This window comes from Herpailurus yagouaroundi, unplaced genomic scaffold, assembly GCF_014898765.1.
Source record: "Herpailurus yagouaroundi ecotype Mexico unplaced genomic scaffold, PumYag 197, whole genome shotgun sequence".
Classification (NCBI taxonomy): Eukaryota; Metazoa; Chordata; class Mammalia; order Carnivora; family Felidae; genus Herpailurus; species Herpailurus yagouaroundi.
The window spans coordinates 30653192-30677101 of NW_024412428.1; the positions used below are offsets into that span (position 1 = coordinate 30653192).

The 23910-nt window shown below is 37.5% G+C and overlaps 1 long non-coding RNA gene across 1 annotated transcript; it reads left to right on the top strand.

The window, feature by feature from the left end:
• Nucleotides 1–270: 270 nt before the first annotated feature.
• On the top strand, nt 271–18730 carry LOC121012691 (uncharacterized). Its single transcript, XR_005782233.1, has 4 exons — nt 271–411; nt 5503–5661; nt 16743–16955; nt 18394–18730. It is a non-coding gene; the product is annotated as an uncharacterized LOC121012691 (long non-coding RNA).
• The last annotated feature ends 5180 nt before the right edge of the window (nt 18731–23910 follow it).

Below are 23910 nucleotides of genomic sequence, written 5' to 3' on the forward strand. Positions count from 1 at the left end.
ATTCAAGTAATTCAGGTGTAGTGAAACACTTCTAATTTTAAATTCAGAAGCATTAAGGAGTGAGTTGGATTATTGGCTATAGCACTTAGTTGATCCTCTTTCTTATCATCCTTGACTTTTAAAGCCTGGCCTTTTTTTAAATGTTCTTCAGAAATCCATGTGCTCACAGCATTTGATTCATTAATTTTGAATGACTATTATAAAGGCCTTTTAAGTGATAAGTTCAGAGATACCTAAAAACCCAAGTGTGAACATACACAATTAAAAGAAAGAACTCTGTAAAAATGTCATAATGAATCAGAAGTTCCAAAGTGAATCTTGGGTGAAAGGAGACTGATCATATTTTACAGGCAAGTCATTTTTTTTTTTTCAAAGTCTGAATCTTCACTAAATGGATCCTTGGCATTGAAGGTGGGCAGAGGATAAAGAACTTCCTTTGTGTCCATATGCTATAATTGTTTTTACTGTATACATTTCTAAGCCCTTATCTTCTATACTTTTATAAGCCCTTTATTTTTGTTATTATCAAGTGCTAGAAAGGGATAAAGAGAAAACAGATTTTATAGATATCAAGCTAAATGTCTAAGTAAAGCAGGTACCTAATTTTATCATAGAAGCCTAGGCATAAACTAAATTAATTTTCAAGACATTGTTCTTTTTTCCTTCCCTTCCCTCCCCTCTTGAAAGATATATTTTTCAAGAGTAGTAATGAAATTGCTGCTATTAAAATCTCAGTTTTCATCCAATACTCCCTATTGTAGTGTATATAGATTTATAATATATATATCTACAGATGAACACACATATGTAATACATAATTATATATTATGATCTGCACAAAATACTGTTTCAGATTAAGAACTGTTTATAAGATGAGCTTCTAGTTGCTTAACTAAATTGTATTCCAGCATTGATCTGAACCATTTTCAACTAAATAGCAATAATGGTTTTATATATTTCAATCTTTTATCACCAAAGATGTCATTTATTTGACTTTATTTTCCAATTATATATAGCTTTTTTGCCATCATGCCGGCACAGCAGAGGTAAAAATCTGCATCACTATGTTGTTTCAATTTAAACAGTTTTTCCACTCAGCTGGACAGAAACAAACCAGTAACTACTACTTGATCTGGGCCTTGAGACAGAATTAGAATTATTCCAGGGAGAGGAGAGAGAAGGGTAAGGGGCCTTTAAGACTGGGGAAGAGTGTGCAAAAACAGAGAAGGGACAGGGATGGCTATGAAAATTGGAGGGCAGTGAGGCGAGAGCCCTGCTGTGATCAGGGGTAGGGGAGCGGGTATTGGACAAGTTGGGAGATACTCTGCATACATACTCAGGGCCCCCGTCAGAGAGAAGTTGAATAGTCAGGCTGAGAAATGGTTAGGTTACTGCATTAAGAGCAAATATTTCTAGGCAAAGAGGAAAGAACAAAGACTTAGAGAAGATCAACAAGAAAAATAAAAAGAAGAAACAATTGCCAAGTCTCAGAAGACAAGAAAGAAAAATGGCTAAACACAAAGGAACACAAAGCACATGTTAGAAAAGTGAAGACACACAGGGATTTCACCCTACATGATACAGTTCTGCCATTCACTACAGGCAAGGCGAATTGACCATAACATGTTTTTCTTCCAGAAAAACCTGATCAGCGCCACAATCATTTACAAGCCAGGATTGCAGGAACTTCTTATCCGTCATTACCAGCAGATTAGATGAAACCTATCTGCTCTCTTAGAAAGAATACATAAGAGTGAAAGAGGAATTCTAGATAGAAGTCACTAGAGTTATCATTTTTACTTTCAATCATGTAGACAAATAATTTTACTATTTTTTTTTCCTGGATGGATAGTACATTGGTGGGAGACTGTCTGCATACACAGAGTTTATGAAACTATAGTTCTCAAATTATGATCTGCAGATCACCTCCGGCAAAATCTCTGGATTCTAGAACCTCTGGATTCTTCTGTTAAGGAATGCTGAATGAAAATCCAGGGCAGGGAACAAAGAAGCTGTATTTTCAGCAAGTACCTTGCATGAATCTGTTGCACACCAAAGTTTGAAACACATGAGTTTAAGGAGCATTCGTCTGGGTAACTTTCCTATCAGCACTCAAACAGCAAATGCTGACAGAGCCAACCTGGCAAAGTTACTTTTCCTTAATGATACTTAAGTTTCTTTTAATTCACAGCTATAGGAAGGCATCAAACACACTAGCGGAGATAAAAGTTTACAGTAATTGTGTTTGCTAAACAAACACAGTATACATGCTTGCACAAAACTAAAATAATATGTTGATATAACTATATTTGTTTTCTGATGTTAAGTACCAATGATTTAGACTATGAGGGTGAAAACTCCAGCAGCTATGATTAGGGTATGCATCCTGAGTGGATTCTCTTTCACTTTTAGCCTGCTGGTTGTCACATCACTGTGTTAGTCTTATTCCTTCTGCTTGTGTTCTATAACCCAAATGGAGTGCTGCCCATTGTAAATTCCTAATAAAGACTTGCTAAATTAAATTGTGCTTGATTTTCCCCTCTGGTGATGCAAAACAAAGTAACATGCCATCCAGAGTTGTGAAGGAAGGAAAATAGCTTTTCACAGGTAGCTAGACTCAAGCCGTATCTTATTTAACATCATATTCAGAGCTACTGATAGTCCAGCTAAATCAAAATTTAAAGCCATCCCCCACCTTATTTTCCTTCACTTTTCCCTTATATGTGCTTTTTACCTTTTCTGCCTTTGCTTACACTCTATGACTTCTGCCTGAAATGCCCTTATCCCCCGCCCCATAACCTATCCCTTCCTCCTGTTTGCCTGTCTAGATGAAATATTTTCAACCCATGACTGTCCACAATGTGTTACCATTTCCCTCTCATGGCAGTAAAATAGACCTTATTTTTCTCATGTTTATGGAGGTATAATTTCTTGTTTATATAAATGTCTCCAGAGGCAGATTCTCTTTGCTTCCCCTTTGAGCACCTAGGTGTACACAGTAGGTGCTCAATTATACTTACTAAAATTAACAAATTAATATCTAGTTAAGAAAGCCAGCTCTGGGAGGACTTTATATGGACAGATTCCTTTTTGCATCATTGGCACTGTAAAATGACCTTGCTAGAAAAAGTTTGCTCTGACTTGGATGTAGAACCACTCTATCAGTCCTGAAATAGAACTATCTTACACTTACAAAACACTAATGGATGTTTTTGAGATTTTCATTTGTGCATAGTACCACGGTTACCAGGTAAACACACAAAGTGTGGAGAGAAATTCAATTATTTCTTTGTGACTCACTGACATTCCACCTAAGTGAATTCTTGTCAATTTGTTTTAATTATTCTTTCTGGAAGTTTTAGAGACAGTTAAGAAAAGGAGTTATAACGCCTAGAAGTCTATAAAAATAAAAAAAAATTAACAATGGACTATAAGATTTTATGACAAGGATGGAACGTGAGATAGGAAGGATATGCTATGTATTTAAATGCATTTGAATCCATTGTCAGAGCCCCTGCATGAGATACACTCAGTGTATGGATAGGCATTAAAATGAGTAAGAGACTGAGGTTCAGTGAAGCTCAACCAAGTATTCCAAATGACTCTGGGAAAGAAAAAAAAAAGCCCAGAACTTTGAATACTTCTTTGAAAACATAAATTTTGAAAGAATACATTTCTGAGAATATTTCAATCTTATGTCTAATATATTATCCTGAAGAATAGTCTCCTCTCTTGCCTAAAAGCCAAAGACTAAATAGTAATTTATTCCCTGAGGTAGTGGATGTTGAGGCTTTGTATTATGGGACTAAAATTTACCAGAGATAAAATAGAGTTATTCACTAGAATTTTTTTTCTCAGGATCTGTTCTATTATACACTACCCTATCCCCCTAATTCATATTATGACACTGAAAAATACCAGGTCGTCAAACTTAGCTGTAAATTACTTCACACCCCTAGAAGCATAGGCATTCCAGAAAGTAAATTAATTTTTCACTTTTAGTTTCAGATTACTGACTTTTCGTAAAAGGGTTATGCTAATTTTTCTGGTCGAGTGTCAATTGATGAGTCCCATAGGGCACAGTTAAAATGCTACAAAGATCACCTTTCTTTATCAAATATCTTTAGGCAATTGTGAAACCAAATGAATAGATTTATCCTACTCCACCCCCAAAATAATGGGAAAAAAAAAAGAGAAAACAAAAATCTTCAAAAATTTTTACCTTATTACTGCATAATAGCTGTATGACTATATATTTAGCCTCTATTTTATTTTGGGTATGTTTTATTGAAATATGCAAAACATTAAACAATTTTAAACCTGTACAAAAGTAATATAATAAAATAGAAGCTATCCTTTCATGTCACCCCTTGGAAAGGAAGTTAGGAAGCTGTTATACATATTTTCTCTGAATCTGCCTTGAAATATGCATAAATTCACATGACATTTTGGTAAATGTATTTCCCTAAGAAGATTCCATGCATTTCAGGAAGTGTATAATTTGGCAATTACTAAAGAAATTATTCATTTCTCATGTATAAAAAATAAATAGTTGCATTAAATACATGTAACCTGTCAGAATATGACTTATGGTTGCCTCCAGCAATAGCAATGTATGTGCTCTGCTCATTCAATTTAATAATACATTTTCAATAATAAATAAATTAGGTCATAAATTTGTGCTATGTGCTGGAACCCAGAAATAACTCTCCTCTCCCTCCCCTCTTTCCCTCACCACCTCCCCATAATTTCTCTCTCATCTCTCTACTTCTCTCTCTCTCTCTCTCTCTCTCTAACACCCAATACTCCACAGGTAAATGCCTTTTGAAAAAAGTAAAACAAGTATTATGCCAACAGAAAAATAAATAGTCCAAAAGGAAAATGGGCAATAATGAATATGATCAATAATTCTTAAGAACTCTTCCTTATAATTTTATTGACTTTTACATCTCTAACCCTCTTTTATACTAACAGATCCCTCTGAGGATCTAGAACATTCCTTCAACAATTCAGCATCAGTGGAAATCAAGGTCTATTGAGGTCACATGATTGCACAGTCTATAGCAAGTAGTAATTCCTGTTTGGTGAATAAGGCTGTTGGTGTTAAAAAGCAGAAGAAACCTTTGGTGGGGAAAAGGCTACACCTACCAAGAAACCAGCCACTGAGAAGAAGCCTACAGAAAAGAAACCCACCACAGAAGAAAAGTAGCCACTGAATAAACTTAAATTTGTTTATTCCATAAATGTCAATCATTTTGAACAGCTAGTTTTGAATAAAGCCCTGATCAAAGGCAGTGAGAAACATGAAATAAAAGGAAGTAGTAATTAGTAGCATATTTAGTTTGAGGATAGTTTTCTTGACTTCAGTTCCATATTCTTTCTATGGAACAAATAACTAGATAATATTGGAATGCTAATTCTCTCATTGAATTGAGCTGGCTTCATGGCTTGTCCTTTATATATTGTTTTAAATTCTTTTTCTTTGCTTCTTTCCTAATACAGAAATTTCAGCAGTGAAAAGGGGTGCTCTTGCTTTGGTCTCAAAGACACAGTTGTGTCTCATGGGTTAAACTGCACCTGGTGTTAAATGCCAAGGTGATGTATGAAAAGGGAGTAACAGAAAATTAAGACCCAGAGGCTAAGAAAACAGGACCAATGCAGGTAATACTACAGATTTTTTTTTAAAACAATGAAGCAGGACAAGCAAAGTAAACTCAAATCTTGAAATACACAGTGTAGCTCTTAGCTGAGAGTTTTTATATATATATTTTTTAAGTTTATTTATTTTTGAGAGAGAGAGAGAGAGAGAGAGAGAGAGAGAGAGAGAGAGAGCAAGCATGAGTGGGGGAGGGGCAGAGAGAAAGGGAGAGAGAATCCCAAGCAGGCTCCACGCTGTCAGCACAGAGCCTGTCGCAGGGCTCAAACTCACAAACCTTGAGCTCATGACCTGAATCAAACCCAAGAGTCACACGTTTAACTGGCTGCACCATCCAGGCACCCCTGAGATTTTTTTTAAGTAGGGATTAAAACTTGACATTTTTTGTAAATTACAAGTATGGGGTGTGTAAAGGGACTGGGGATAGGGACCTGCTATGGTCAATGGTTGCAAGTTTCATGTGTTCTTAAGGTGAAATCATCATTGCTAAGGTCTTTAGGCTATAAATGTACTTGTTTATAAAGGAAGTATTTGGGATTTTGTAAGGTACATGGTTGTTTATGAAGGGCACAGCATAATAAAAACAGCATAAGTTAGAATTAGATAAATAGGAGCCTTAACCCCAGCTTTACCAATGATTAGCTATACGTTCTCAGAAAGCTGAGATTCAAATTTTCAACTAGTAACATGATGAAGAGTTATAATATTTAAATAAAATAAAGCATGCAGGTGCTAACTAAATGTTTACTGAGTATTCTCATCTTGTTCCTTGTAGATCCAACCTTGCTTCTCTACCTTGCACTTCATTGATACTCTATTGACACTCTGTTGAATTACTCTTGTTTTCTGGTATATTTTGGATTCAGACAATGAAAGTTATCCACAGGAGAAGGGAAAGTGAGAGAAAAAATTGACATACGATTTCATTCCTCAGGTCTCTTCCTATGAGGTTGGTGGGGACCACCTTTCTGTACCCAAGGAGGACCAGGATGTCCCTGTAGATGCCCCTCTCCCACCCCATGGTTTCCACTCCTGCTGGGTTCTGCTAAATAAACCCTCCTTCACCTAACCCATTCAGACCTAGGGTAATAGTGCCTTTCCTGCTAGGATTATCTCCAGAGTGTCACATCATTACTTGCTGACTTCCTTCAAACCCCTCACACCTTTGCAAATAGTCCCTTTATTACACTCTCCTCAAACGCCCCGTTTTGATATGCCATCTGTTCCCCAGCCAGGACGCCAGTGGAATAGTTATTATCATTATTATCATTATTACAGAGTGGTCTCTCTGAATGCCATGCCAACTGCTCTTATAAAGGCGATTCATAGTAACTGCTTTGATAATTGTGACAGCTAACAAGTGACACATGGAAATGCAGAACTGTCAGTCTTGTGATTAATTATCCAAAGGGTCAGACATCATAAAGGGACTCAAAAGTGTTCATGTCTACTGAAAAGTGAACTAATTTACTAATTATATATATATGTACATTTGGTTGTATATTGTTGAAAATTGCACAAACGTATCTATCAAATTATATAATTGTAAATATAAAACTAAGACAAAAATAGGTTTTATCTTTTGCATTATGAGAATTATGAAATATGTGTCTTCTAGAGAGTGGCTGGGATGGGGACTGGTGAGAGAGAGGCCTCTGCCTTCAGTTCTGGGGAGGCAGGACACAGTGATCACAGCTGTGAACTAGCTTGTCCTGCCCTGACAGGTGGCTCTTACTCCAATGGCGGACACACTGTGGGGATTGGTTTCACTGGGATAAACAGCAGCAAGCAAAGTCTATTCTACTGCATGAAAAAAATAGAAGATCTTAAAGATTGGGCTTAATGAATTTAAAATATTGGCAAAAGATGGGGCACCTGGGTGGCTCAATCGGTAAGCATACGACCTCAGCTCACATCATGATCTCACAGTTCATGAGTTCAAGCCACCTGTTGGGCTCTGTGCTGACAGCTCAGAACCTGGAGCATCAGAGTCCGTGTCTCTGCCCCTCCCCTGCTTGCGCACATACTCTCTCTCTCAAAAATAAACATTTAAAGAAAAATTTAATATATACATCCAAAAGATACAAAATAGAATATATTAATATATATTATATACATATATAATATACATATTAATATATATCATATATATTAATATATATCATATATATTAACATATATATATATAAATATATATATGCAAAAGATACAAAATAGAATAGGACCAAAACCGGTTTTTAATTTAGAATGCTACAAACCACATCAGTTAAATAATTTTAGTAGCATAACTTTTAGAAATCACACACTGGCTGACATTTTTCAGTCACTTCCTCTGAAGCAATTTAATACATATCAGAGAATATCAGCTTATTCACTTTTACAAAGCCAGAGCAAAATAAATTAGGGTGAGAGATTCTCCTCCTAGTAAATACTGAGAAGATGAGCATTCATTTTCTGGATGTTTCCTATCAGTGAGATTTCCAATAACCCATAGTTTCAGGCAATTCGCTCCTTCTACCTCATTTGGTTGACCCAGGCATTGGGATTGATTGCCACAGGTTTAATATAGCTACAACTAATGGCTTGTAGATTCTTTTATAATCAAACCTTGCTTGAAATGTCTATTAAAGTTTGCCCCAGGAATCAGAATGTCAGAGTACCTGGGACAAATGACTTTCTCCAAGTCAGGTGTAAAAACACTTCCTAACAAGGTAGCATAGCAGTTTTTTATTTTAGAACTTATGAAAATTAAGGAAAACAAACCAAAACTTAAAAATGTTTATTAGTATTTTATTTTTTTTATTTATTTTTTTTTAATTTTTTTTTCAACGTTTATTTATTTTTGGGACAGAGAGAGACAGAGCATGAACGGGGGAGGGGCAGAGAGAGGGAGACACAGAATCGGAAACAGGCTCCAGGCTCTGAGCCATCAGCCCAGAGCCTGACGCGGGGCTCGAACTCACGGACCGTGAGATCGTGACCTGGCTGAAGTCGGACGCTTAACCGACTGCGCCACCCAGGAGCCCCAAGTTTATTAGTGTTTTAAATAATAAGTAATAAGGAAGATTTGGAGACATCTCTAGAGGTAAATGTATTTTACTGGCCATTGGGAACACGATGGAGAATATAAACTGAGGACATGTTGCTGCTTTTCACTAAGAATGTTGGCTGTGGTTTTGCCATCAATGCACACAGACATCAGAGATATCAGTCTAACAATCTTAAACTTCATTCAAATGTGGACCTTTTAAAATCATTTGAACTTTGTGTTTTTTTAAGAATGAGCATCTTATGGCTTCAAATACCACGGGTGAAGACAATAAATTGAACCCAATTATCTGGGTCTTATCATGGAGCCAGAATTTGTTCTCTGATGATATTTTTAAATAGTTATTTCTTTGTTGTGCCTATAATTTGTTTCTTATAACTTGCACTGATATAGTTACTTCAAAATGTATAAAAACTAATTTATTTTCCCAAGACATATAAGTTGAATATATCTTAATGCATAGTAAAAGCAATTATATAAGTGAAGTCTTTGTACTTTTTAAACAGGAATAAAAAGGAAAGGAATACCAAAAAGTCTCAAACTGACTGTTGAGCAGGGAGAATTACATAAGGATGAGAAATTCAATTTGGAAAATATTTACTGATATAGAACCTAACACGTGGTTATTATTGAGGGTGATGATGTACTGGTCCAACTTAACATATAACTAATTATAATTGACTTACCAACAGAAAATTGTAACAAATTCTCATCTCTGTGCACAGAGAGTCTGAAACCTACTTCTTAGGTTTAATTCAGGAGATTTCATTAATATAGTTAACATAACCAAATATTTTGACACATACTTATTTAAAACTACCATATATTCAAGTATATCTCATTAGATTTTTGTGTATCTAAGAGTATTTGGAAAAAATTACAGTGTGAATACAATTAAAATCTTAAACTAAGAAATAATGACATCACAAGAGAACTAAGATCAAAATGTTGAACCATATTGTTCATGGTTTAACATCCTACATCCAAATATTTCTCAATGTGTCTGGTGCTTTGACTAGTGCCTTAAAAAGCTAGTTTGCATAAATATTCAAGAGTTACAAGAAGAACATTTCTTTACCTCAAAAGGTCTCATACTTACTCTTAAAGGATTATCTCTTTGATTAAACTCAAACTAGAAATCAATGCAAAGAAAGAATTAAAAGCTCCCAAGCTTTCAGAATGCTTTGAATATGGGTAAAGGTATGAAGCAGGAAGCAGCGGAAGGACAGTTACATTAATTATAAACAAAGGTGCAGCTTTATTCCTGTGACTGTACAAAATCATAGTATTTTTATAAGGGGATATTAAAAAACTGAAATTATGAAAGCTTTACTGTAACAACCAGTCTTTATCCTACAATGACATGTTTTCTACTTAGTTGTATTTCTGCTTGCACACTTGATTTTATTTGATCATTCTGACATAAAAACACCATTCCATCTTAGGGTTGTCTGGGTGACTTAGTTGAGTGTCTGACTCTTGATTTTGGCTCAGGTCATGATCTCAGGGTCATGAGATCAAGCCTTGGATCCACTCCACACTAGGCATGGAGTCTGCTTAAGGTTCGTGTTCTCTCTCTCTCTCTCTCTCTCTCTCCCCCTCTCCCCCTTTCCTCCACTAGCATGTGTGGTCTCTCTCTCTTTCTCAAAAGACAAAAACAAAACAAACACAAAATCCCTGCATCTTAGTAAAATATATATATTTCCTGTTATCTTTTAGTCATTTGTTATTTTAGTCTTGATGGGTTGAAGATTTTATTTGATTAGATTTGTTTTTTGATAACTTGCCATCTGTGATTATTTGAAATCAATGTGAAAATGAAAGTATGAAAGTGATTGTTGTTGTTAATTGTTTTTAGTCCCTGCTCATGCCTTAGTGCCATTTTTGGAAGGGTAACTGGGGCAACAGAAAAGAAAATGAGGAACAAATATATCAAAATTCATTTGTTTAATCAATATAAAATTACATTACCAAATTGTATTTAATTATGAACATATGGTAAAAATTAGCAATAGTTTTTTAATAAATGTTTTGAATTGCCTGAGGCTGCTTTGATCTTCAAAACTAGCATGGTCATCTTTAATAGGTGTTCTGAAGTTCATGTGATTGATTTCCTAACACTCATTGTGTACCCATAAATCTTACATTCCTTTCTAGGAGGAGAATAGAGAACCCTTGCACATCACAGAACAGGAATCAGACCTCTTGCACAAACCTTTCAAGTACTTAAAGCTGTAAATAGGCACCACTAAATCTACATTGAATCAGGAAATGTTTCAGGCCACTGCACCCCCTCACTGATCAATGACCCCCTGTCCCTTTAAAAACCTCTTGGCTAGGCAGAAAGCACAGAGTTGGCTTTTGGACAAGAATCTGCCTTCTCCCCAGGTGGCCCAGGCTGCTGAATAAAGCTCATACTCCTTTCCAATCAACAGTCATCCCCTGACAAATGGCCTTTTGAGCAATGGGCAGCTGAACTTGGGATTTGGTAACAACTTTTGGGAAGCCAACTAGGAGCCAATGCTCCTGTGGCATCCAGTTCCCCCTGGGAACTCCAAAGCAGCGCAGTTGTCTAGGGCAGCACTCCAGGGCTTACTTGTTCATTTCCTGAGCTAGTAACTTGGATTATTGGAGGGGGTTAGCTGCTCAGGTTTAGTTGGTTTCAGGGAGAGAATCTGAGGAATCTGTCCCTGCAACTGCAGAGGCTTCTTTTGTCTTGGGGAAATTCCGTGTTGATTCCTAACACTTGCTCTTTGACTTGAATGGAAAGGGAAAGAGCATCTGGGGCAAGCTAACAAGCTTTTGGACTGGGTAGGTTTGTTGAAAGTGCATATCAACATAGTTTCTCTTTTGTGAAGAGCTAGGAACTTTTGTTTTCATTGTCTGTGCTTTCCCATTCTGGAAGTGGCACAACAGTTGGGAGAAACTAAGAATTTGAATAATATTCAATTGGTCAATTCCTTTGGGATTTGGGGCAGCTATGTCTTTGGTCTGTGTGTGTGTGTGTGTGTGTGTGTGTGTGTGTGTGTGTGTGTGTATCATCTTTGGTGTAATGGGGGTTCTATCTCTATCCCGCCGACATTGGGCCAAATTTTGAATAAAAGGAAGGAGTATAGTCAGGAATCTATGACTAAGCAAAAGCTGATTTTCAATTGTAATACTGCCTGACCAATGTACTTTCTAGAAGCAGATGAGAGATGGCCCCTAAATGGATCTTTAAACCATTACACCATTTTACAACTAGGGATATTTTGTCAAAGAGCAAGAAAGGATAATTAGATACCCTATGTTCAGGCTGCTTGTCTTTACATAGTAAAGATGCTGCCCAGGAAAAAAAGTGTATTAATGGTGCAGAGACAAGGGGAAAAACCAAAATTTTTCCTGATGATGTTATATAGAATATAGGAATATAGAAATGAAAAATAGAAGGGATAGGAAGAATATGTGGCAAATCTAACCCCACTGCCCCGTCTGCAGGAGCTCTTACCTCCACCTTCTCCTCCTCACCATTCTAAGGGGTGGAACAAAGGAATCCTGGAACAGTCTCTTCCTTTAAGACCTGGCAGGGCACCCAATTTGGACAGGAAGCACTCCACTATGGGTAGTGGGCAATATCCTTAAGGCAACACCCAGTCGAGGGCATTGGTGCTCAAGGACAGCCTCTCAGATGTTATTGGACATATATTCCTTTTACAACTTCAGACTTCATGAGTTATAAAAATGCCAATCTCCCCTTATAGTGAGACCCCCCCCCCCAAAAAAAAATGGTAGAACTCTTTTTGAGCACTTTTGCAGCTCATCAGGTCAGCTTGGGCAGGTATCCAAGCTTCAGTGAATACCATATTAACTTCAGATGAAAGATGAAAGATGAAAGATGGCTAGTATTAGTCAATGAAATGAGGAAGCCCAGCACCCCCATCATGAGGATCCAGTCCAGACCCCACACCTGCCTTCGCATTGGTTGAGCCCAATTGGGACCCAAACCAAGGGGGTTTGCCTGGACCTGAGCATTATCAGCAGTACATCTTGGCAGGTTTAAGTAAAGGTCTCCCAAGCAGTGCAGTTTCAGTAAGATTCAAGAATTGAGAGATGCAACAGAAAGTCTGGCTTGGTTAGAAAAGATTTACCTAATTTATCAGAAATGTACAGATATATCATCAGAGGCCCCAGAAAATATCCACATGGTAAACATGACATTCATAGGGCACAGCATGCCTGATATAAGGAGAAAGCTCCAAAAGGAGAAAAAGGTAGTAGGAATGGAACCATCACAGCTAGTTGATGTAGCCTATGAAGTATTTATTGCATGAGAAGTAAAGGGGCTCACCAGGCCGCAGTCAATGGAAAGTGTGGAAGGCAGGGATGGGAAAAAGAACTCTAGAAAGTAAGAAAGGAGCTATTGGTGAGAATCAGTGCCACTACTGCAAAAAGGGAGGGCACAGAAAGGGGATTGCCTGAAATTGAAAGGAAAACAAAGGCAGGGAGGAGGGACAAGGTATAAATAAATGATGATGGAAGGAGAGGAAGATGACAAATGAAGAGGCTCCCTACCATCTCGCTGATTCAGTTACCATTTCCCCACAGGAGCCCTGGGTACAATTTCCACTGAGGAATCAGCTGATGGACTTTTTAGTGGACACAGGGACCATGTACAGCATCTTGAATACTAAATTGATACAAAACACCCAGAAGGCAGTCTCTGTAGTTGAGGGTCTCAGGTCAAGAACAACAAAGACCTTTCCTACAATGGCTAGAATGCAAGTTTGGTGATTTTTCTTTGAGACATCATTTTCCTTATATGCCAGAATGTCTGATCTTACTGGGCAATTCTTGCTTTGTAAACTAAACGCTCAGGTAACTCTCTCCAAAGAAACAAGCACCTATAAATAAAGGTACCTCCGGGTAAAGTGCTCCCATTACAAGCTGTTCGAACTCAGGTTAAGACACCAGAAGCAGACCCATTCCCTCCTGAAATCAATAAACAAGTAAGTAAAGTGATTTGGGCAGATAGAGTGGTAGGGAGGGCAAAAGATGTGACACCTGTATGAACAGACTTGAAAGAGGAGATTTACCATCCCTAGGAAAAGGCAGTACCCTTTAAAAAAAGGAAGTTCTAGAAGATATACAGGCCAACTTGCAGAAGTTCTTGAAAATAATTTGAGCTTGAAGGCCATACGATAAATACAACCATTCTTCCAAAAAAAAAAAATACTCATGAGTACCATTTTGTACAAGATTTATGGGCCATTAATTAAGCCATACAAGACATACCTGACTTTGTCCAATCCATACACACTAACTGTAATAGTTGGTGATTATGAATGGTTGATTGTACTAGATCTAAAGGAAGCCTATTTCTGAATTCCGACAGAGAAGGCCCAATTGTTGTTTGCTTTTGAATGCCAGGACCCTTAGAAATCAGAACCACCTCCTGAAACTATTGGATGGTGTCACCATAAGGACTTAAAAATCACCCCTGCCCCACTATTTTTGGTGAAATCTTAGCAAAGGATTTGAGGACGATAAAATTAGCTGATGGGACTTTATTACGTGTATATCATTTGTTAATTGATACCCCCACTTATGAAGTTTGTCTAGACAATACTATTCTGGTTTTAAATCATTTGGCAGACTGCAAATATAAAATGCCAGCATACAAGGCCCAAATTTGTAAATAAGAGATTGTTTATCTTGGCTTTCAGCTGTGTCAGGGACAATGTATCCTCGCTGATGGGGTGGGGGGTGGGGGGAAGAAACAGTTTTAGCTCTACAAACCCCCAGAAATCAGTGACAACTCTATGAGTTTGGGGGAATCGCTGGTTTCTGTCAGATCTGAATTTCAAATTATGGTTTGATAGTCAAGCTTTATGTGAAGCTCTAAGAGAATTGGATTCGGAGCCTTGAATTGGACTATGGAATATCAATTGGCATTCGAGACAATAAAGGAAAAATTGGCAAATGTCCCAGTTCTAGGATTACCAAACCCTAAAGAGCCCTTTAAGCTATACATACATGAAAGGCAAGGTCACAGATTGGGGGTCCTCATACACATTCTTAAGGATAGTCCACAGTCAGTGCCTATTTCTCTGAACAATTAGAACCCACAGCCAAAGGATAGCTCCCCTGTTGGAGGGCTGTTGCAGCTATTTGTGACATACTACAAGATGTTATGTTAACAAGATGAAGTGTTAACACTTGGGCAAGAGATAATGGTGTATGTGCCTTATCAAATATTAACCCGTTTAGAACAGAAACAGGATATTGGCTAATAGCTACAAGAATGAGTGGATAGCAAGCTATATTGTTAGACAATCCAAATGTGACTTTATAGCAACAACAGCATTGAATCCAGCAACTTTGCCACCTGATAACTTGAACACCACCTCAAGTAAGAATGAATGTGTTAAGATCATTGATGCAGTATATTCTAGCCAGTCAGACCTCCTCCATCAACCACTGCCGGCACCAGATTATGGGTTATTTACAGATGGTAATAGTGTCATGGACAGTGGCAAGCAATGATCTGGATATGTAGTGGTCACACTGGTTCAGATAATAAAAGCACATGCTTTCCCCCCAACTACCTCCTCACAAAAGACAGAACTGATTGTTCTAACATGGGCCCTGGAGTTATCACAAGTGGACAAGGTAAATGTTTATACCGACTCAAAATATGCTTTTGTGATAACTCATGCACACCAGACAATTTGGAAAGAGAGGGGTTTATTGATCTTCCCCAACAATGACATTAAATATTCCCAAGAAATCCTGTGATTATTAGAAGCTATCTATCTTCCTGCTGATGTAGTGATTATGTATTACCCAGGGTACCAGAAGGGGAATTCTCAAATATCAAGAGGTAACTGGTTAGCAGATGCAACAGCCAAAATAGTGGCCAAAAACTCACACTCGAGAGATCCTTGAGTGGATCTCTCTGCCTTTAAACCCCAGTACAGGCAATAAGATGAAGAGAGAACACACACAAAAATGGGGCTTTACTCAAACAGACCCCACTGCTTCATGGAAAATGAACTCCCACTGGATAATACTATTAACTGAATAGATAGTATTACCTATGCCCTGATAGTGAATCTAGTCTTAAAGCATCTGCATGAAGGATCACACTATGGGAAGTATGCTTTAATGGATTTTATTAGGCCTCATTTGAAGGAGACTTATCTATAGAAAATGGCCCACACTGGCACCCAGAGATGTACTGTACGTGCAAAGAATAATCCAAACAATGAGAGACACTTACCAGGTCAAGGGATACAATATAAATTGGAATGTCCTTTTCAGGATTAGCAGATAGGCTTTACCCACATTCCTAGGACTACTTGGAATTGTAAATATTTACTAGTATTTGTAGGTATCTTTTCGGGATGGTTTTAAGTGTTTCCCACCTAAACAGAAAAAAGTCCAGATATTGTAAGACTCTTGCTGAAGGAAATTATTCCTAGATTTGGTTTATCCAGCACTATTCAGAGTGATAATGGGCCTGCCTTTCTATGTGAGGTGGTATATAAAGTAAATGCTGCTTTACAGATCATCCAGAAATTGCATCCTTCATGGAGACCTCAATCAACAGGAAAAATGGGGGAAAGATGAATCATACGTTGAAAAAGACTTTGACTAAAAGCTGTCAAGAAACTAACCTGAAATGAGATAAGACTGTACCTATTTCCCTTCTCTGCATTAGGATTGCCCCCAAAAGTGGGCTAAAATTAAGCCCTTTGAGATTGTATTTGAGAGACCCTTTTAAACCTAGGCTCTAGGGACAGCACCCTTAGACTTAGAAAATGAAAGTAAGATTAAACAGTATGTACAACATTTGAGTCAGGTATTAACTGTTTGCACAAGTTTGTCCTCTCCAGGTCTATGTATGCTTCAGATGAGCCACTTCATCCTTTTAGGCCTGGAGACAGAGTACTATTATAAAAGACCTGTAAAAATCAAGAGCCTGATCAAAAGTTGGCTGAGAAATGGATGGGGTGTTATGATGTTTGACTAACCATCATACCTCTCTAAAATTTTCAGGTATCAGCCACGGATACACTATACCAGAATGAGGAGGGTTCTAGCTACTGATGACAAAGAAGCCACTGAAAGTCCCTGCTGGGAAAGCCATCCTATTCAAGATTTAAAAGACCTCTTTAGGAAAGGAAACCTATGACAACTATGTTCGTTCTGTGGTCCATATTAATGATGTCTTCTCTCTCCCTGGGTTGGAAAGACAATGCACTCATACAGGTAACTCCGAATTTGGCTATAGTACATGTTCTACTGATTGCTGGATAGGTCATCCAAAAGCTCAGTGGATGCTGGACCATGGAGACCTCTTGGCCCACCCTATTTATAACACCTGAAGGCAACTGATTTCCAATTACAAAGGCCCAAATACTAATGTATAGGCTTAGAATAGTTAGATTCTTCCAAAATGATCATGAGGTACCCAGTGTGTTATGATCCCTCCAATTACTGAACTAAAAGAGTTAATCTTCAAAGGACAGAGCAGGCATATATTCCTCAATTAGCTATCATGTGAAACCACCTCCCAAAAGGGAGCAACTCCCTACGTGTAAACGATAGTCTGTTTTCTTTCTGGCTATGGACAATATCCATAGCCAAGTTCAGGTGGGCAGGAATTGGATGGAATTAGCTGCTCTATTACTGAGCTGATTCTAAGACCTGAGGAGGTCTCCACATTTTGTCTTTGTGCTCTATTTGGGTTTGTCTTTATTTGCAAATTAGTCATGGCCACAGACCATATTACAAAGTTTTTTAACCCCAAACGGTGTCGTCTGGCCACCCTGGTGATCCCCTTCTCCCTTCATCCTGCTAACAAAACCAAACATTGAGCCACCTCCCTAAAATTATTTCCCAGACCGACTTGTGATCTTCCAGGCAATATCCCTGATGGGGATGAATATTTCTTTCATTATATATTGCTGTGGTGGGGGAGCTGCTGCCCAATAACATGTGCTTTGCAGTCTGTCTCAAACTCTCCACCACTGGGGATAATACAACTGCCAAATATTTGGCTAACTCACAGAAATCAGTAGAATCCCTTGCTAAAGTTGTCCTGGATAACCGTATGGCTCCTAACTGAGCAAGAGGGAGTTTGTGTTGTTGTTAATTTGTCTTGCTGCACATATATCAATACCTCCTCAGAGGTAGAAACCGGTATTGATAAAATCAGACAGCAAGCCACTTAGTTACAGCAAACCCTATATTTCTACCTGCTCTGTTCCAGGGAGGATATGATTGGTTCACAAACCTCTTCTCCTAGATACCATCAGGATTTAAGTCCACATTACAAGGCATTCTAAAATTAGGACTCATCCTGATGTTAGCGGTACTATGCGTATACCTAAGACTTAAGCTCACTACATTGTGTATTTAAAAAACTTCAAGCAAGCCACATCAGCAGTCATAAATTAATGCTTCAAATCCACATTAACATATTCCATCCCAAGGTCCTGAATATACCCTTTATCAGCCTGAAGAAGCTACAGAAGGTGAGTCTTCTCCCTCAATACCATAGATATGGAATAAAATTAACAGTGGGGAATTAAGGCCACCTTGACCTTTGTAACTAACATGGTGATCTTTCATATGTGTTCTTAAGTTCATGTGATTGACTTCCTGACCCTCATCGTGTATCTATAAATCTTACATTCCTTTCTAGGAGGAGAACAGAAAGCCCTCATACATCACTGAACAGGAATCAGACCTCTTGTACAAACATCAAGCACCTCTGAAAATAAGCACCACTAAATCTACATGGAATCAGGAAACGTTTCAGGCTACTGCACCCCCTCACTGATCAATGACACTCTGTCCCTTTAAAACCCTCTTGGCTAGGCAGAAACACAGAGCTGGCTTTTGGACAAGAGTCTGCCTTCTCCCCAGCTGGCTGGCCTCCTGAATAAAGCTCATATTCCTTGCCAACCAACAGCCATCTCTTGAGTATTGGCCTTTTGACCAACGGGCAGCCGAACATGGGATTTGGTAACATGCCCTTCTCATAGTTGGAGACCACTGAATTAAAAGTTATCAGAAAAAAATCCTCTTCTCCTATACCTTCTCAATCTTTGTATCTCTTTCTTATATTTCTTATTTGAGAAGCCTTGAATTCTTGAGGACTAAGAAGTCTTCCTTGTTTTCATTTGAATTTTGATACAAATAACTTTGTTCCAAAGAACATCAAAATAGATAGCTTACCAGGGGTGCCTGGATGGCTTAGTCAGTTAAGCGTCCAACTTCAGCTCAGGTCATGATCTCATGGTTGATGAGTTCAAGTCCCATGTTGGGCTCTGTGCTGACAAATCAGAGCCTGGAACTTGCTTCAGATTCTGTGTGTCCCTCTCTGTCTGCCCCCTCTCCTCCTGTCTCTCTGCCTCTCAAAAGTAAATAAACTTTAAAAAAATAGTTTAGCAGTATTAATATTCATGCCCTATTAAAATAATGTTTTATGTAATATTTTGTAGTATTTATAGATGGACTATCTATGAATAGTCCTTCTTGAAATGGTTTTATACTTTAAATAATATAAAATTAATTAATGCTTTATATATTTAAATAGTCATACAATAGGTAGAAATGTTGAATGACTAAATTAAAGGAATTTAGAAAAGATTATTTATTATCCACTGTACTTAAAGCTGAAAAGTGCTGAAAACAATTTTATTAGTTGTCTTTAATTAGAGTTTAAGGTAAACAATAAAGGAAACTTAGATATACTAAACTCCCCATAATACACCCTATGCAACAATACAGAATTATGTCTAGTATGCTACTCAAGATTAAGCATTAAAGAAAAAGCAGCAGATATCAACATTTACATTGGCAAATGCATTTATCTTCAGTTGATTAGAGCAAATATGGTCTTTTCAGACAACATGGCTCTAGTGAGGTGAATTTACTTCTTGGTTTTAAATTCTGTACAATAAAAAGTAAAGGGATCTCAACTTAAAGCTGAATTCTTCTATGCAGCACATTTTATATCTATCTGAATTCAAGTTTATGTGCCTAATGAATGAGTTACAATGCTCAAGCACCTATTAATAATGAGAAGATGAAGTTAGATAAGATGCGGCTTGCCTGATCTTTGCAAGTCTCCCAGAACCAAGGTGCACTGCCATTTAAGCATGCATCTTTTAAGAATCGCAGTGTGTGCAAGGATGCTTAGGTTTCAAAAAAAATCCCTTAATGATGAAGAAGAAATTATCTGTTGTGTCATCACCTCCCAAGAAGCTCTTCTATAAATAAGGTTAACACAGACCAAATAAGACTTTTCCTTTTGGAGAAACAAGGACCACACATGTGCCTGTGATAACTCATATGTGTTTCATAGAAATGATAAAGTTATTATGCGGTGGCCTATTTGGCCAGTTTTGAATTAGAAGCCTTAGAACAAATTCCATATGTCGGAAATTGAGTGAGTAAACTCGTGTTGAATGAGAATGATAAATTAAAGAATATACGTGTGATTTATCATTCCTTCCTAGAGAACACCTTTAGCAATAGCAAATGTAAATTAAGATGACACTACAAAACAGATTAGGGGAGAATAGCATGCAGAATTCCAGCGAGATTAACAATGAGGACAGGAGGCATGTTAAAAATCACAGAAGATATTCAAGCACCTACTGGTCTTGGAAAGAGTCAGTGTTTGTCTAGTCCCTTTCATCCAAGAATCTCACTATATTTAAATGTATTTCAAATTGATTTTCACGTGCTAAAGCATTCATATTGTAATTTAAATCCAACAGATCAAAATAAAAATCACAGTGCCCTGTGTTTATTAAAAACTACAAAACAGAAAGAAAACTACTAATGAATCCCTCTTGGTAAATTATTCACAAACAAACACAAACACAGGGAAGATGAGCAGAAAACACTGTGCTTCACTAACACTGTGGGGTAGGATAATTTACTGGAAAATTCATTTGTGTTTTGGTTTCTCTGCTAAGGAAAAATCAGAAAGAATGAGTTCACAGTGTTGTGTGCTCTACATTTTTCCATCCGTTCTGACTAGGTCCTTGTATTTCTTTGCCTCAGGGGCTTCTCAGGGCCTAAAGCAGAAGGTGCTTGAAAATAACCTCTCTTCCTGGCTTTTTTAAAAGTCCAAACCAGGGGTCACACTCTCAAATACCAACAGAGCCAGGCTGGCACCTAAGTGAACAAAGTTGGACTGGGTTTAATTTTTCCCACGTAGGCTCAATTTAATTGCATATTTATCTATGAAGGAATGTTTTTACACTAAGGAATACATTTTTCCATTTTCTAAAAAAAAAAATATTTAGAATTTTGGTCCACTTTTCTTCTCTTTTGATAGTGTCAATGAAAAATTGCACCGGAATTAAACAGGAAAGGAAAACTTTATTCAAGATTATAACAATAGAGGTGAAGACTGTTGCCACAGGAAAAAGACACCGAAGTCAACTTTGCTGAAACAGAAAGTAGGAGGATTCTTAAATGCTGGAGCAAGCTAATGAAAAATATAGGGGAACATTGGGGAAGGCTGGTCTATGTGGTTAGGCCATCTGTCTTGGGTTCCTACCATCCCAGAGAGATTGGGATACAGGGGTACTAATTCTTTTGATTATTACATTTGAAAGGAATAGCCCCCAGGTCTTTGAGAAAGACCTTCCAAGGTTACAAAAATGGGCAAGAACTTGGAAGAAGACTTACATGTCAGAGGGGCAGAGAAAAAATTCAGAGGACCAAGTTTTCTAAATAAGTACGCTCAAAAAAAAAGGAGGTCAGAGACCTATTACCAGGAAGAAGCCTATACGAAATTTAGTTAAACCAGGGGGAAACTTAAGGCCTTCATGGTCAACAGTGACATAGCTGTAGGGAGATATTTCTCTTATACTAGGAAGACAACAGTGTAAATGTGATAACTGGCAAGGACCAGCAGGTTAATGTCCTGGGAGATGTTAGTTGTCCTGATGAGGAAACCTGGAGCCTGCAAGCCTCATCTAAAGGGAGCAGTAGTACACTGCCCCAGCTAGCGTTCTCAGGAGGAACTGCAGACCTAGTTTTGCCAGATGTGTTAATTTTTCAGGAGTATCCATATTTTTATCTAGGCAATTAATTTAAAGTTTTTCATCACTTTGAAATACTAGCAATAGACTAACCTGGCCAGTAAGTGACCAAGCTATCATCTCTGGCCAAAAAAAAAAAAAAAAAAAAAAAAAAAAAAGTGTGTGTGTGTGTGTGTGTGTGTGTGTGTGTGTGTGTGTGTGTGTGTGTAAAAGCATCCTAAGAAGAGAAGAAAGAGGGGAAACTGCCCTTTTTATTCAGGGCTTGGGGATAAAAGAAGTGAAAAAGTGAAAAGACAGTTTAAAGGGAGGATTAAGGACTGTCTGCATGGGTAATGGATCATGAAATCAACTTGACTCCAAGCTTCCCTTCCACTGGAATCATAGGAAGCTTAAGGCTTGGAGTCAAGTAGGTTTGATTCAAATTAAAAAAGAAATCTGATATTTTCTGTTCAGTGAAATTTGTGGAGTAAGAATCATACCCAGATAAAATGCATGTGTGATTTTACTGTTCTCATAGGTTACTTCATATAACAAGTATACTTCATATACTTGTTTTCTATAACTGATGTCACTCTCTTGGTTAATCCCCATTCCCATCTATAGGGTACAGCATAGGAGCTGAAGGACTTCAAATTTGCCAAACCAGTCTTTCCATTTTTCAGACTTTCTTCTTTGCCTTTTCAGTCTCTTTTGAATCCCAGAGTCAGAATTTTAAAGTTAAATCTTCAAGTCAGGCCTGTCTCTCTTACTTCAAAAAGGTCACCATTTCTTCTCCCTTTTTTCCTTTTTTCAAGTGGCGCCTGGTTGCAGGAAAACACATATTCTTAGTGAAAGAAAGAGTCTCACCAGTGTGCACTAGAATGTGATTGTCCTGGTTATCTTGGGCATCAAACTTATAAGAAGTATTACATCACAAAGACTGGTATGTGTAGAGTTTAAGAGCACAGAAAGTAGGATAATATTGCCTAGGTTCACAGCTCAGCTTTGCCACTTATTAGCTATATGACACTGGGTAATTAAACTTTCTGCATCTTAATTTTGTCCTGTACAACAGGGAGATAAAAATAGTACTTATTCATGGAGGTTTAAGAGGATTCAATTATTTAATATGATCCAATTATTTCATATGAGTGCCTGATCTATGGCAAGTTCTCGCTATATATTATCTATACTACATTCTATGACTGATGCCAGCTGAGGAGTGGTTGGTGGTGATGTACTGACATCTCTATGGTTGTTGCTATTGCTTCTGGTGAAGATGATACACATACATACATGGTCCCTTCCTTGCCCCAAACCATGGCTATTATGGTCAATATCTTCATAATTGTCCCAGAAGTTCTTTGCTATCTTGACCACGAAAGACATTGGTAGGTTTGGTTAATTCAGTTATGATACATGACTCAATTAATGATTATGACCAGTAGGAATTTAGAATCTATTTACTATGAAAATATTATAAAATTATTTAAACTTTTGTCATTTCCATTCAAATAGTACTTACTGAACATTTATGATCTGCAAGAAAGCAGGTTAAGAGCTAGATATGGGAAGAGGGCTTACTCAAATTATAAAAGCATAATTTCTACTTCTTTAGAGTTGACTGTCATGAAGAAGTAGAGACAATTATATTCATATGCATAACACCAGAAATAAGGCAAATGTACCTTAGTTCAGAAAAGCATTTTACGTAAATACTAATACTCACACAGAATAAGAATAAGGCATTTCCACTGAGAAAAATGCCTCTAAGAAGAGGTAGCACATACAGTTTAAAACATCTGTAGGGATTCAATTATCAGAGAAGAAACACAATTATAATAGGGTAAATATCATTAGGGAAGATGTGATTAGTTTTTCTTTTTTAATAATTCTTAATTTGAGACCTGTTTTGGGGTTGGGACTAGAGACAAAGATTGGATAAATTACACGAGGGAGTAACAAAGGATGTACTCTGGGCTTTACTCCCTGAGTAATGAAGAGGCTTCAAAGGTGCACGAATGTGTGAAGACTCACATTTGTGTTTAAGGATAAATACTCCACTGATAAATGTAACATAGAACTGAAAGAAAAGTTAGAAACATGTGGACTAAATAGTTTCACTTGCAAAATTTTCCCTAATGTCCCTAATGGGCATTTATTTATTTATTTAT